The sequence below is a fragment of the Nerophis ophidion genome, linkage group LG18 (assembly GCF_033978795.1).
Source record: "Nerophis ophidion isolate RoL-2023_Sa linkage group LG18, RoL_Noph_v1.0, whole genome shotgun sequence".
In the NCBI taxonomy this organism is placed as follows: Eukaryota; Metazoa; Chordata; class Actinopteri; order Syngnathiformes; family Syngnathidae; genus Nerophis; species Nerophis ophidion.
The window spans coordinates 8,200,729-8,217,704 of record NC_084628.1 but is presented as its reverse complement, the minus strand read 5'-3'; the positions used below and the strand labels follow the sequence as shown (position 1 = coordinate 8,217,704).

At 41.2% G+C, this 16,976-nt stretch overlaps 1 protein-coding gene across 3 annotated transcripts in view; it reads right to left on the bottom strand.

Annotated features, from left to right (window-relative positions):
• rnf26 (ring finger protein 26) overlaps nucleotides 1–16,976 on the bottom strand; it is a 145,369-nt gene that overhangs the window by 24,904 nt on the left and 103,489 nt on the right. The window lies entirely within an intron of this gene.

Below are 16,976 nucleotides of genomic sequence, written 5' to 3'. Positions count from 1 at the left end.
ACAGGAAGCCAGTGCAGGTGAGCCAGTACAGGCGTAATGTGATCAAACTTTCTTGTTCTTGTCAAAAGTCTAGCAACCGCATTTTGTACCAACTGTAATCTTTTAATGCTAGACATGGGGAGACCCGAAAATAATACGTTACAGTAATCGAGACGAGACGTAACAAACGCATGGATAATGATCTCAGCGTCTTTAGTGGACAGAATGGAGCGAATTTTAGCGATATTACGGAGATGAAAGATGGCCGTTTTAGTAACGCTTTTAATGTGTGACTCAAAGGAGAGAGTTGGGTCAAAGATAAAACCAAAATCCTTAACTTTTTTTTAATTTTTTTTTTATTTTTTATTATTTTTCCAAGATGGCGCTGCTGTAGTGGCTGCTGTAGGCAGGAGCTCTGTGCTCTTGTGTCCCCCTTTTGTGTTTCCCTCGTTTTCATTTGTTATTATATTTTTTTGCCTTTTGGTCCGGGACCCTTTGGGACTGTGTGACAAGGGGTGTCACTTTCGTGACCTCTGTGGTGCTTTTTTTGTGGACTTTTGGATCTGCCTCCCGGGAGCCTTTTGGCCATGGAGACCAGCTGCTGGGTCTCTGCTACACCGGAGTCTGTTTGGAGGGACTGGAGGAGATGCGGATGAGGGGACAGGGCTGCGGAGCTAGCACTGAGCTACTGGGACGGAGAGGCTTCGCGGTGTCTCGACTGGGTGAGCAGGTGTCGGACACCTCAGTCACCTTGGACGTATCCTCGCTCATCCATGCGGACTGGACACTGGCCGAGAGTGGAGTCGGCTGTCTTGGTTGCTTTGTTGGGTCTGCTTCTGTCTCTGGCCATGCTCCCTCCACCCCAGCGGACAATGGCGTGGAACACCGCAGAGGCCACCACAGTGTATATGTTTATTTTACTTTTTATTCATAGCTGTATGTAGAAGTGTCTGGTTGTATCTGCTGCTTTAATGTCTTTAATGTCCTATGTGTTCTTTGATGTTTCCCTCTTACACACATGGAAGAGGGATGTGTACTATGGCTATGAGTTGTTTTGTTTTTTTTCCCTTGGCCTCAGTCTGCACCCCCACTACAGGGCCCAGGCTAAGACCGATTTTTAATTTTTTTTATTTTAATCTTCTATTCTCCCCCCCCCATGTTTACCTGTATGTCATCTTTTTTGTAAGGGGCGCTGGAAGGCGGCAGACCCGTCAGCGATCCTGTTCTGTCTCCCTGTAATGTTTGTCTGATGTTGAATGGGATTGTGCTGAAAATTGTAATTTTCCTGAAGGAACTCTCCTGACGGAATAAATAAAGTACTATCTAATCTAATCTAATTGTTTAATTGTTTGGTTGTCAAATGTTAGAGTTGTATCATTAAATAGAGGTCCTGAAATGAAGGCCAAAAGGGCATTAATGGGAGCTTTAAAAAAAGAAGAAAATAAGTAACTAAATATTTACTTTTTACAGTAACCCATTACTTTTTGGTGTAAGTAACTGAGTTACTTTTGAAATAAAGTAACTCGTAACTGTAACTAGTTACTGGTTTTCAGTAATCAACCCAACACTGCACATACTTGATAAACATATATAACCTGGACAATGTCGAATAATTTGGCCCCAAATTATTATATAAAATATGTTTACTCTGTAAATTCTTTTTTTTTCAAAATGACTTCTAATTTTACTATCTATTTTATTTATACAGTTACGTATAGACTCTATGTCACAGGTGTCAAACTAAAGGCCAGCAGGCCACATCAGACCCGCAAAAACCTTTGTCAATAAGACGTTTTTGCTAAATATTTACATCTTTACAGACAAAAAAAAATGTACTGCAAGCATCTGCAGTTCTATTATCAGTGATGGGCAAACTACTTGGAAAATGTAGTAAACTAAGCAACAATTTACTTTTGATTAAATGTAGCTAAGCTACAGGCGAAGCTATCCTCAGAGAATTGTTGCAAGTTACACTACAAGCTACACAGCAAAAGTAGCAAGCTACATCCAAACTACATTTAACAGCATTTATATCTATGGGCCCACATGCATAATGTCAATGTGACCAATAAGCATCCTTGCCAAACCTCCCGATTTTCAGTGCCCTTCCCGAAAATCTCCCGAGGCAACCATTCTACCGAATTTCTCCCGATTTCCACCCGGACAACAATATTGGGGGCGTGCCTTAACCTTCCTCTTGTGTTAGCTTTCTGTTACCATCTCTTATGTTAACGGGTCGGTTTTGACCCATGTCTTAAATCAGCTGTAAAATTCACTAAAAACAATTATCTATCATCCAATTTGTTCTCTCATCCCTTGGTTACCTCGTTAGGTTTCCTTATCCATGAAAATATTGGTTTTAATATTTTTGGTGTGGGCCATTGGGCCTTTTTTTTTGTCAGTATACCCCTCGATTTCAATTGAAAAAAATAGTAAAACAAACCTCAAGAGAATCGTATAAATAAAAAAAAAGGTTGTTGTGTTACCTGACCATTACTGAGGGGTATTAGAACACATCTCTTAAATAAATTTGTTTTGTTTATTTTTTCATTTTAATAATTTTAACATAGTAACAACTCTATACTGAATTGACCTCAAATGTCTGGACATTTTAGTTTTTAAATGCATAAAAGAACCACATAAATTGTGTTTGTTTTTGTACTGGATAACAAGGTAAAATGAGAATCCACTAAAGCTCACATGATTGGGAGAGGAGCTGGCCGTCAGTGTGTTCAGTTTTGGCTCTACTTAGTCCTTTATAGTCTTATTTTTATAACTGGGTCGAAACCGACCCTAACAACACCAAGGTCATAATTTCAACCAGTGCATTTTATAATTTAGTGAAACAAAAAAAACAAGTTTTATTTTGTTGAAATAGAGGTTCCTGACAAAGTCAAAAAGCCTTGATGCATAAAAATAAATGTATGTGGTTCTTTTATGCATTTAAAAACTAAAACGGGTCGGTGCCGACCCTAACACAAGACGAAGGTTAAAGGCACTGCCTTTAGCGTCGTCTCTCACCTGAAAAGGAGCGTATGATATATGTCTCATATAGCCATAGGTTTATCTATAACCCATAAAGTAGGCAGGCACGGAGCCATTTCTCAGCGTGTGTTCATTCCAGCCGGCACGTTAATACACTGACAGAACATCCGGATTCCCATCATGCATCGCTTCAAAACTACGGAAAGTACAAACCCTGTTTCCATATGAATTGGGAAATTGTGTTAGATGTAAATATAAACGGAATAAAGTGATTTGCAAATCCTTTTCAACCCATATTCAATTGAATGCACTACAAAGACAAGATAATTGATGTTCAAACTTATAAACTTCATTTTTTTTTGCAAATAATAATCAACTTAGAATTTCATGGCTGCAACACGTGCCAAAGTAGTTGGGAAAGGACATGTTCACCACTGTGTTACATCACCTTTTCTTTTAACAACACTCAAACGTTTGGGAACTGAGGAAACTAATTGTTGACGCTTTGAAGGTGGAATTCTTTCCCATTCTTGTTTTATGTAGAGCTTCAGTCGTTCAACAGTCCGGGGTCTCCGCTGTCATAATTTACGCTTCATAATGCGCCACACATTTTCGATGGAAGCCAGGTCTGGACTGCAGCCGGGCCAGGAAAGTACCCGCACTCTTTTAACGAAGCCACACTGTTGTAACACGTGCTGAATATGGCTTGGTGTTGTCTTGCTGAAATAAACAAGGGCGTCCATGAAAAAGACGGCGCTTTGATGGCAGCATATGTTGTTCCAAAACCTGTATGTACCTTTCAGCATTAATGGTGCCTTCACAGATTTGTAAGTTACCCATGCCTTGGGCACTAATGCACCCCCATACCATCACAGATGCTGGCTTTTGAACTTTGCGTCAATAACAGTCTGGATGGTTTGCTTCCCCTTTGGTCCAGAAGACACAATGTCGAATATTTCCAAAAACTATTTGAAATGTGGACTCGTCAGACTGGAGAACACTTTTCCACTTTGCATCAGTCCATCTTAGATGATCTCAGGCACAGAGAAGCCGGCGGCGTTTCTGGATGTTGTTGATAAATGGCTTTGGCTTTGCATAGTAGAGCTTTAACTTGTACTTACAGATGTAATGACGAACTGTATTTAGTGACAGTGGTTTTCTGAAGTGTTCCTGAGCCCATGTGGTGATATCCTTTAGAGATTGATGTCGGTTTTTGATACAGTGCCGTCTGAGGGATCCAAAGGTCACGGTCGTTCAGTATTGGTTTCCGGCCATGCCGCCTACATGGAGTGATTTCTCCAGATTCTCTGAACCTTTTGATGATATTATGGACCGTAGTTGTTGAAATCCCTAAATTTCTTGCAATTGCACTTTGAGAAATGTTGTTCTTAAACTGTTTGACTATTTGCTCACGCAGTTGTGGACAAAGGGGTGTACCTCGCCCCAACCTTTCTTGTGAAAGACTGAGCATTTTTTGGGAAGTTGTTTTTATACCCAATCATGGCACCCACCTGTTCCCAATTAGCCTGCACACCCGTGGGATGTTCCAAAAAAGTGTTTGATGAGCATTCTTCAACTTTATCAGTATTTATTGCCACCTTTCCCAAATTCTTTGTCACGTGTTGCTGGCATCAATTTCTCAAGTTATTATTTGCAAAAAAAAAAAAAAAATTATAAGTTTGAACATCAAAGTTGTCTTTGTAGCATATTCAACTGAATATGGGTCGAAAATTATTTGAAAATCATTGTATTCCGTTTTTATTTACATCCAACACAATTTCCCAACTCATATGGAAATGGGGTTTGTAGTAATGTCCAAAAATATAACAGAGACGAAGCATAAGAACAAAGAAGAGACATGGCGACGACGAGTAAGAAGAAGTACGCTTGCAAGTTCCAAAAATGATTGGAAAAATTTTTTTCTGTTCATCCAGGACAGCTTGAAGGGGAAGTGGTATCCATCGGATTAATCAATTCGGAGGTCTCGAGGTTGGCAAGTATGCCAATAAGGGTCCATTACTATTAACTATCTGTCATTTAGCTGGGGACACACTACAACTACCTCTAAGGGTCTCCACACTCCACTCCATGTATTTATTTAGTATGCCTTTTCTTTTCTGTCTTTTTTTTATTTAGACAAAAAAAAAAAAGACTTGTGTGTTGTCTGGGAACATTTGGTAATGGTTATGTGCAGTAATACTTTTCACCTTAATGTGTTCCACGTCTTGTTTTTATATTGTTTTTTTATATTGGTTTTATATTTATTTATTTTGTGTTTTTATTCAGTCATTGGTGGAGCATAATATTGGTTTTTTTTAATATTGTTTTTAACATGGCTGTGCAGCACTTTGGAAACATTGTTGTTTGAATGTGCTATATAAATAAAGTGGATTGGATTGGATTAGATGAAGAGAACAGTTAGGGTTTTGGTTTGAGGAGTAAAAAAACTAAAAACTGAACGTTTGGACATTGTTTTCTCTAAATACATACTTTTGCCTAAATATGGCTGAGGACACGCATAATTGTGGGTTTCCTTCACTTCATCTTCATTACTGAAGAAAAATTTTAATCTGCGGAAGACAATTCCTCTACCATTTTCAAGTATGTTTTTTTTGTTTTTTGAGACGTGAGCTTGAAGCGTCCCTCTGTCTCCGACTCCCTTGTCGGCATGTGGCATGAGTCTGTCATGATTATGCTTACTAGTTACTAGTGCGTCTCCCATAACAGTGTGACCTCGGACTATGTTAAGGTAACGTGTGGAGTTCCCCAGGGTTCGGTCCTTGGCCCTGTACTCTTCAGCATCTACATGCTGCCGCTAGGTGACATCATACGCAAATACGGTATTAGCTTTCACTGCTATGCTGATGACACCCAACCCTACATGCCCCTAAAGCTGACCAACACGCCGGACTGTAGTCAGCTGGAAGCGTGTCTTAATGAAATTAAACAATGGATGTCCGCTAACTTTTTGCAACTTAACGCCAAAAAAACGGAAATGCTGATTATCGGTCCTGCTAGACACCGACCTCTATTTAATAATACAACTTTAACATTTGACAACCAAATAATAAAACAAGGTGACTCTGTAAAAAATCTGGGTATTATCTTCGACCCAACTCTCTCCTTTGAGTCACACATTAAAAGCGTTACTAAAACGGCCTTCTTTCATCTCCGTAATATCGCTAAAATTCGCTCCATTTTGTCCACTAAAGACGCCGAGATCATTATCCATGCGTTTGTTACGTCTCGTCTCGATTACTGTAACGTATTATTTTCGGGTCTCCCCATGTCTAGCATTAAAAGATTACAGTTGGTACAAAATGCGGCTGCTAGACTTTTGACAAGAACAAGAAAGTTTGATCACATTACGCCTGTACTGGCTCACCTGCACTGGCTTCCTGTGCACTTAAGATGTGACTTTAAGGTTTTACTAATTACGTATAAAATACTACACGGTCTAGCTCCAGCCTATCTTGCCGATTGTATTGTACCATATGTCCCGGCAAGAAATCTGCGTTCAAAAGACTCCGGCTTATTAGTGATTCCTAGAGCCCAAAAAAAGTCTGCGGGCTATAGAGCGTTTTCCGTTTGGGCTCCAGTACTCTGGAATGCCCTCCCGGTAACAGTTCGAGATGCTACCTCAGTAGAAGCATTTAAGTCTCACCTTAAAACTCATCTGTAAACTCTAGCCTTTAAATAGACCTCCTTTTTAGACCAGTTGATCTGCCGCTTCTTTTCTTTCTCCTATGTCCCCCCCTCCCTTGTGGAGGGGGTCCGGTCCGATGACCATGGATGAAGTACTGGCTGTCCAGAGTCGAGACCCAGGATGGACCGCTCGTCGGGACCCGCTCGCCTGTATCGATTGGGGACATCTCTACGCTGCTGATCCGCCTCCGCTTGAGATGGTCTCCTGTGGACGGGACTCTCGCTGCTGTCTTGGATTCGCTTTGAACTGAACTCTCATGGCTGTGTTGGAGCCACTATGGATTGAACTTTCACAGTATCATGTTAGACCCGCTCGACATCCATTGTTTTCGGTCCCCTGGAGGGGGGGTTGCCCACATCTGAGGTCCTCTCCAAGGTTTCTCATAGTCAGCATTGTCACTGGCGTCCCACTGGATGTGAATTCTCCCTGCCCACTGGATGTGAGTTTTCCTTGCCCTTTTGTGGGTTCTTCCGAGGATGTTGTAGTCGTAATGATTTGTGCAGTCCTTTGAGACATTTGTGATTTGGGGCTATATAAATAAACATTGATTGATTAATTGATTGATTGTTTTGATAACCCGCCTTATTTTGCGTCTGATTGGCCAGTCCATAATGTTTTGCCCTAACCTTTGCCAATTGTGAGTTATCAGACAAAACTAACAAACCATCATTGATTTTCTCCGTATGTATGGTTGTTCTCATTCATCCAGGTCATTGTATTTTCTCCATATTTTTGAGGGGGGACTGGATTCACAGTCCATCGTTTTTTTTTCTCTTTGGAGCTTGTAGCTTTGATGTAAGCTACCTAGCTACATCAGTCTAAACATAGCTAAGCTAAAAGGAAATCTACTCGTTAAAAAGTTAAGTCAAAGTACCTATGTGTCATGTCTGGGATCATGTTTTGTTTAAAGTTATGTTCTGTTTGGTTTTTGGACTATTTTTAGTTCCTGCTTGTTCAGTCCCTTGTCTTGTTGCCATGGTTACCTATTAGTTTCACCTGTTCCACGTTTGGACTCACACACCGGTCACCAATCATGTCACTGTTATTTAAATCCTGTCTTTTTCTGTTGGTCGGGGTGGGGACATTAACTCTGTTGGACTTCTGCTACCGATGTTACCCATGCTACCATAGTTCCATGCCAAATGAGTTTTGTCTAGTCTCATGTCACAGTAAGTGTTGTCGTTTTCATGTCCATAGCTTTTGCCCAAGTGCTAGTTTATTGTTTTCAAAGCCAAGTTTGTTCTCCACCTTGTGTGCGCCTTTTTTTTTTGCACCCTTTGTTCCTTTTTTATAGTAAAATTAAATCATGTCCCTACCTTCACGTCATGAACACTCCAATTTCTTTGCATCGCAGGAAAACAAACCCTGCCATAGTCCATGTCTTGACACAATGATTGTCACACACACCATGTGTGGTGAAATTTGGCCTCTGCATTTGACCCATCCCCTTGTTCACCCCCTGGGAGGTGAGGGGAGCACTGGGCAGCAGCAGTGGCCACGCCCGGGAATCATTTTGGTGATTTAACCTCCAATTCCAAAAAGTAGCTAAGCTACCGCCAAGCTACTGGAAAATGCATTTAAGTCACATAGCTTAGCGACATGTAGCTTGCTACTAAACTTGAGTTTGACACCTGGGTTGTACATTATAAGAAATAGCGGAATAAGAAAATGGATGGACACAGTATTGTACTTATAAAATGTGCAGTTACGGAACATTACGTCTAGTCAATGCATCTTCCTGCTGGACAATGTTTACTGAATTACCTTGTGACACAGCGCCCTCTGCTGGATTCATACTTGCAGCATATTTTTTTTCCCCATGTAAATAGCGCCATCAATTTACTTTTGATTGAAGTTACCATGAAAAATGTAAATGTACAATTTCAAGCAAACAAAAAAGTTCTACTGTATTTGTTTTTCTTTCCCGTATTACACTATCAGAGAGGAAGACCTCATGTTGATATGGACTCTGTCCCCTCTGTTATGGTGGCAATATGAGGCCACTACTGATAAAACATCCTCATCTCTGTAATCTTTGATGTCATTTTAATTGGGGCTTTTTGTTGTGTAGGAAACGCAGCACAACATCCTTTGTGAGCAGCTGCAAAGATTGACATTGTTTGATCCTCCTGATGTGCTTTATGGACATGCAAATATTAATAGTATAATAGTAAAAACTTAGAATAGTCAGTTACAATCGGCAGGATACAGGACACAAGTAGCGATAGCAGCAAAACACAAAGGGCAGGGGACTCAAACTCATTTTCAGCGTGTGCCACGGCAGGCCACTTCTAACAGTTATATTATATGAATTAGGGGGGGTGAAAAAAATAGATTTTCAAATGAATAGCGATTCTTATTTGTAACAATTCCTAATGGATTAAAAAAAAAAATCTTAAATTGATTTATTTATTTTTTTATCTGTCCTTTCCAGAGACTCAAGCAAATCATATTGTTGATGTAGACTCCCATGTCTGCTGTACATTTTTACTTTAGAAAAGAGATGCAGGGCAGCACGGTGGAACAGGGGTTAGTGCATCTGCCTCACCATACGAAGGACTTGAGTAGTCCTGAGTTCAATCCTGGGCTCGGGAACTAATTGTGTGGAGTTTGCATGTTCTCCCCGTGACTGCGTGGGGTTCTCTCCGGGTACTCCGGCTTCCTCCCACCTCCAAAGACATGCACCTGGGGATAGGTTGATTGGCAACACTAAATTGGCCCTAGTGTGTGAATGTGAGTGTGAATGTTGTCTGTCTGTGATGAGGTGGCGACTTGTCCAGGGTGTACGCCGCCTTCCGCCCGAATGCAGCTGAGAAAGGCTCCAGCGACCCTCCGCGACTCCAAAAGGGACAAGCGGTAGAAAAATGGATGGATGGATGGAAGTGTTGAATTGTTCTCTTGTTGCCTTATTTGTATCGGACTTTATTAAATGGTTGGGTTGCATTTTGATCAACAGAACTAGTTTTCTTTTAGTTAATATAAACATTTTTCAAAGCTGTTTGTCTATTTTATGGAGCGATGTAGATAATCATAGAACTGGCATCCAATGTTATTAAAAAAGTATTGATTTTGAATTGAGAGTAGGTTCGAATGGATTCTGAATCGAATTGTTACCCCCAAGAATCGAATCGTGTGGTGCCCAAAGATTCCGCTTGAACTGAACTCTCGCGGCTGTGTTGGAGCCACTATGGATTGAACTTTCACAGTATCATGTTAGACCCGCTCGACATCCATTGCTTTCGGTCCCCTAGAGGGGGGAGGTTGCCCACATCTGAGGTCCTCTCCAAGGTTTCTCATAGTCAGCATTGTCACTGGCGTCCCACTGGATGTGAATTCTCCCTGCCCACTGGGTGTGAGTTTTCCTTGCCCTTTTGTGGGTTCTTCCGAGGATGTTGTAGTCGTAATGATTTGTGCAGTCCTTTGAGACATTTGTGATTTGGGGCTATATAAATAAACATTGATTGATTGATTGATTCACAGCGGTGCGCGTACCTTCAGTTCATTCTATTTTCAATTCATAAATGCAAATCAAAAAATAGAGATGTCCGATAATGGCTTTTTTAACCAATATCCGATATTCCGATATTGCCCAACTCTTAATTACCGATACCGATATATACAGTCGTGGAATTAATCATTATTATGCTTAATTTTGTTGTGATGCCCCGCTGGATGCATTAAACAATGCAACAAGATTTTCCAAAATAAATCAACTCAAGTTATGGAAAAAAATGCCAACATAGCACTGCCATATTTATTATTGAAGTCACAAAGTACGTTATTTTTTTTAACATGCCTCAAAACAGCAGCTTGTAATTTGGGACATGCTCTCCCTGAAAGAGCATGAGGAGGTGGTGGAGGGGGGGTAGAGGGTAACAGGGGTGTATATTGTAGCGTCCCGGAAGAGTTAGTGCTGCAAGGGGTACTAGGCATATGTTCTGTTGTGTTTAGGTTGCGTGTAAGTGCGGATGTTCTCCCGAAATGTGTTTGTCATTCTTGTTTGGTGTGGGTTCACATATTTGTAACAGTGTTAAAGTTGTTTATACGGCCACCCTCAGTGTGACCTGTATGGCTGTTGAACAATTATGTGTTGCATTAACTGGTGTGCGTGAGAAGCTGTAGATATTATGTGATTGGCCCGGTATGCAAAGGCAGTGCCTTTTAGGATTTGTGGCGCTCTGTACTTCTCCCTATGTTCGTGTACACAGCGGTGTTTTAAAGAATCACAAATTTTAGTAATTGAAACGTATACGGATAAGCATGAAACTGATACCGATAATTTCCTATATTAAATTTCAAAGAATTTATCGGCCAATAATATCGGCAGTCCGATATTATCCATATTGTCGGACATCCCTATCAAAAAACAAATTTCGGCCCATTTTTTATATTTCCATTTCTGAAACAAAAGTTGGACAACTTTTTAATGACACCTTTTCTTAAAACAGCAATAGGACTGCTGGACATCCTGGACAAGTCGCCACCTCATCGGAGGGCCAACACAGATAGACAGACAACATTCACACACTAGGGCCAATTTACTGTTGCCAGTCAACCTATCCCCAGGTGCATGACTTTGGAAGTGGGCGGAAGCTGGAGTACCCGGTGGGAACCCACGCACTCACGGGGAGGACATGCAAACTCCACCCAGAAAGATCCATGAGCGAAGGTCGTACCCAGTACCTTCGTATTGTGAGGCAGACGCACAAACCCCTCCACAACCGTGCTGTACAGTGAATGTGTTATGTATATATGTTACACAGTTTATAATAATAGTGTGTTGAAGGATCAGATATAAAAGTTTAAAAAATGTGCGATTTAATGCAGTACATAATGTTTTCTGTCAAAATGGAAAAAAGGAATACATTTAGTAAGAATTTTCTTTTTCCAATCTTTTGCGGGCCACATACAATTATGTGGCGAGCCAGATGTAGTCCCGGGGGCCTTGACTTTGACACATGTGCCAGAGGGCAGTGGTTCTCAAATGGGGGTACGCATACCTCTGGGGGTACTTGAAGGTATGGCAAGGGGTACGTGAGATTTTTAAAAAATATTCTAAAAATAGCAACAATTCAAAAATCCTTTATAAATATATTTATTAAATAGTACTTCAACAAAATAGGAATGTAAGTTCATAAACTGTGGGAAAAAAAATATAACAATGCAATACTCAGTATTGACAGCTAGATTTTTTGTGGAGATGTTCCATAAATATTGATGTTAAGGATTTCTTTTTTTGTGGAGAAATGTTGAGAATTAAAGGCCTACTGAAACCCACTACTACCGACCACGCAGTCTGATAGTTTATATATCAATGATGAAATATTAACATTGCAACACATGCCAATACGGCTGGTTTAGTTAACTAAATTGCAATTTTAAATTTTGCGCGGAAGTATCATGCTAAAACGTCGCGGTATGACGACGCGTGCGCGTGACGTCACGCACTGTAGAGGACATTTTGCTCCAGCACAGTTCACAGCTATAAGTCGTCTGTTTTCATCGCATAATTCCACAGTATTATGGACCTCTGTGTTGCTGAATCTTTTGCAATTTGTTTAATGAATAATGGATACGTCAAAGAAGAAAGCTGTAGGTGGGAAGCGGTGTATTGCGGCCGCCTTTAGCAATACAAACACAGCCGGTGTTTCCTTGTTTACATTCCCGCAAGATGACAGTCAAGCTTTACTATGGAACAGAGATGTCAAGCAAACACGGTTGGATTGGACCACACACACAAAGTACAGTGTATTATGCAGGGATCATTTCGAAAGATCGTGTTTCGAAGAGGGTCCCTTGCGAAGGGCAGAGATGGGCATCACCACCACCTGTCAACTGGTGCTGAAGAAAGGTGCGGGGGCTGACCTTCAGGTTGTACAGGTACGACCATATAATCTCACTAAAACACTAGTAACACAATAAGCAGATAAGGGATTTTCCAGAATTATCCTAGTAAATGTGTCTAATAACATCTGAATCGCTCCCACTACCATCGTCTTTTTTTTTTTTTTTTTAGTCCTTCACTCTCACTTTCCTCTTCCACAAATCTTTCATCCTCGCTCAAATTAATGGGGAAATCGTCGCTTTCTCAGTCCGCATCGCTCTCGCTGCTGGTGGCCATGATTGTAAACAATGTGAGGATGTGAGGAGCTCCACAACCCGTGACCTTCAGGTTGTACAGGTACGACCATATAATCTCACTAAAACACTAGTAACACAATAAGCAGATAAGGGATTTTCCAGAATTATCCTAGTAAATGTGTCTAATAACATCTGAATTGCTCCCACTACCCTCGTCTTTTTTTTTTTTTTTTTTTTAGTCCTTCACTCTCACTTTCCTTATCCACGAATCTTTCATCCTCGCTCAAATTAATGGGGAAATCGTCGCTTTCTCAGTCCGCATCGCTCTCGCTGCTGGTGGCCATGATTGTAAACAATGTTCAGATGTGAGGAGCTCCACAACCAGTGACGTCACGCGCACATCGTCTGCTACTTCCGGTACAGGCAAGGCTTTTTTATTAGCGACCAAAAGTTGCGAACTTTATCGTCGATGTTCTCTACTAAATCCTTTCAGCAAAAATATGGCAATATCGCAAAATGATCAAGTATGACACATAGAATGGACCTGCTATCCCCGTTTAAATGAGAAAATCTCATTTCAGTAGGCCTTTAAGTTCATGAATCCAGATGGATCTCTATTACAATCCCCAAAGAGGGCACTTTAAGTTGATGATTACTTCTATGTGTAGAAATCTTTATTTATAATTGAATCACTTGTTTATTTTTCAACAAGTTTTTAGTTATTTTTATATCTTTTTTTTTTTCAAATAGTTCAAGAAAGACCACTACAAATGAGCAATATTTTGCACTGTTATACCCATCCATCCATCCATCCATTTTCTACCGCTTATTCCCTTTCAGGGTCGCGGGGGGCACTGGCGCCTATCTCAGCTACAATCGGGCGGAAGGCGGGGTACACCCTGGACAAGTCACTGTTATACAATTTAATAAATCAGAAACTGATGACATAGTGCTGTATTTTACTTCTTTATCTCTTATTTTCAACCAAAAATGTTTTGCTCTGATTAGGGGGTACTTGAATTAAAAAAATATTCACAGGGGGTACATCACTGTTAAATTGTACAACACTGCAGAACATTGCTCATTTGTAGTGGTCTTTCTTGAACTATTTGGCAAAAAAAATATATAAAAACAACTAAAAACTTGTTGAAAAATAAACAAGTGATTCAATTTTAAAATAAAGATTTCTACACATAGAAGTAATCATCAACTTAAAGTGCCCTCTTTTGGGATTGTAATAGAGATCCATCTGGATTCATGAACTTAATTCTAAACATTTGTTCACAAAAAAAAGAAATCTTTAACATCAATATTTATGGAACATGTCCACAAAAAAATCTAGCTGTCAACACTGAATATTGCATTGTTGCATTTTCTTTTTACAGTTTATGAACTTACATTCATATTTTGTTGAAGTATTATTCAATAAATATATTCATAAAGGATTTTTGAACTGTTGCTATTTTTAGAATATTTTAAATAAATCTCACTTACCCTTTGGCATACCTTTAAGTACCCCCAGGGGTACACGTACCCCCATTTGAGAACCACTGCCCTAGGGCATAGGCGGCTCACACGCACAAACAATAATGCGTGAAAAAATAAATAAATTGAAAATGTGTTTAATACATGCAAGAGGCCTTTTGTAAAGTTCAGAGAATCAAAAATAGACAATTAAGCACTTTTAAAAGTGCATCTATTGTTGGTTTTTCGCAACCTGGGGAGGGTCTTGGAACGTAACCCTCATTTTCCGTTCGGGCTCCAGTACTCTGGAATGCCCTCCCGGTAACAGTTCGCGATGCCACCTCAGTAGAAGCATTTAAGTCTCACCTTAAAACTCATTTGTATACTCTAGCCTTTAAATAAACTCCCTTTTTAGACCAGTTGATCTGCCGTTTCTTTTCTTTTTCTTCTATGTCCCACTCTCCCGTGTGGAGGGGGTCCGGTCCGATCCGGTGGCCATGTACTGCTCGCCTGTGTATCGGCTGGGGACATCTCTGCGCTGCTGGTCCGCCTACGCTTGGGATGGTTTCCTGCTGGCTCCGCTGTGAACGGGACTCTCGCTGCTGTGTTGGATCCGCTTTGGACTGGACTCTCGCGACTGTGTTGGATCCATTATGGATTGAACTTTCACAGTATCATGTTAGATCCGCTCGACATCCATTGCTTTCCTCCTCTCTAAGGTTCTCATAGTCATCATTGTCACCGACGTCCCACTGGCTCATTATTGTCACCGATGTCCCACTGGGTGTGAGTTTTCCTTGCCCTTATGTGGGCCTACCGAGGATGTCGTGGTGGTTCGTGCAGCCCTTTGAGACACTAGTGATTTAGGGCTATATAAGTAAACATTGATTGATTGATTGATTGATGAATGGCGTGGAATCTACTGTACACTAAACACTGACGCAACAACGCCACCCACCCTTTACATGTCATTTGTCCAATAGCCACAGCATTAGGTACACCTGCACAAGCTCATGAGGTCCAAAATCCTGCTCATGCAAAACTAACTAGAAAGGTCGTAAATAATCACAATCTATCCTCATGGACATCCTCCAATTGTGGAGTGTGGTGCGTGCGTGTCAGGTGACGGGACAAAGCGGGGATGACACACATGCCACAATGGCCGGCTTAGTCCACAGACTATTTTGGTGATTGGTATGACGACCCTGCCAATTGAAGTCACTGGGGCGTTCACACTCTCTTAAGCTTTCGCATACCTCACAAGGTCTTTGTTGGGCTGCCAACAAACCAACATCATTTTTGAACACTTAGAAAAGAGTGAAGTGAAGTGAATTTATATAGCGCTTTTTCTCTAATGACTTAAAGCACTTTACATAGTGAAACCCAGTATCTAATTTTTACATTTAAACCAGTGTGGGTGACACTGGGAGCAGGTAGGTAAAGTGTCTTGCCCAAGGACACAACGGAAGTGACTAGGATGGCGGAAGCGGGGATCGAACCTGCAACACTCAAGTTGCTGGCACGGCCGCTCTACACGCCAAGCTATACTGCCCGCATAAAGAGCAATACAATGGTGGAAAATCAAATAAAATGTGTAAACATTAAATATTATAAATATAATAATATACACATTATAGCTTCCTATGATCAAATGATGTCTAGTGCAGTGATTTTCAACCACTGTGCAGTGGCACACTATTGTGCCGTGAGATACAGTCTGGTGTGCCAAGGGATATTACCTAATTTCACCTATTTGGGTTAAAAAATTTTTTTTGCAAACCAGTAATTAAAATCTGCAAATTATGTGCTATTGTTGAGTGTCTGTACTGTCTACAGCTCGGCAGAGTGACCATGTAATACTCTTCCATATCAGTAGGTGGCAGCCTGTAGCTAATTGCTTTGTAGATGTCGGAAACAGCGGGATGCAGCAAGCAGATAAAAAGGTAACTAATGCTTAAACCAAAAATAAACAAAAGGCGAGTGCCCCTAAGAAAAGGCGTTGAAGCTTAGGGAAGGGTATGCAGAACAAAACTAAAACTGAACTGGCTACAAAGTATTCAAAAACAGAATGCTGGACAACAGCAAAGACTTACTGTGGAGCAAAGACAGCATCCACAATGTACATCCGATCATGACATGACAATCAACGATGTCCCCAACTGAAATAGTCTTGATTGCTAAAACAAAGTAGATGCAGGGAAATATCGCTCAAAGGAAGACATGAAACTGCTACAGGAAAATACCATAAAAAGAGAAAAAGCCACCAAAATAGGAGCGCGAGACAAGAACTAAAACACTACACACAGGAAAACACCGAAAAACTCAAAATAAGTCAGAGCGTGATGTGACAGGTCGTGACAGTACACCTACTTTGGGACAAGAGCTATATTGTTGCTTATGGTTTGAAATGCCATCCATCCATCCATCTTATTCCGTTTATCCGAGGTCGGGTCGCGGGGGCAGCAGCCTAAGCAGGGAAGCCCAGACTTCCCTCTCCCCAGCCACATCGTCTAGCTCTTCCCGGGGGATCCCGAGGCGTTCCCAGGCCAGCCGGGAGACATAGTCTTCCCAACGTGTCCTGGGTCTTCCCCGTGGCCTCCTACTGGTTGGACGTGCCCTAAACACCTCCCTAGGGAGGCGTTCGGGTGGCATCCTGACCAGATGCCCGAACCACCTCATCTGGCTCCTCTCGATGTGGAGGAGCAGCGGCTTTACTTTGAGTTCCTCCCGGATGGCAGAGCTTCTCCCCCTATCTCTAAGG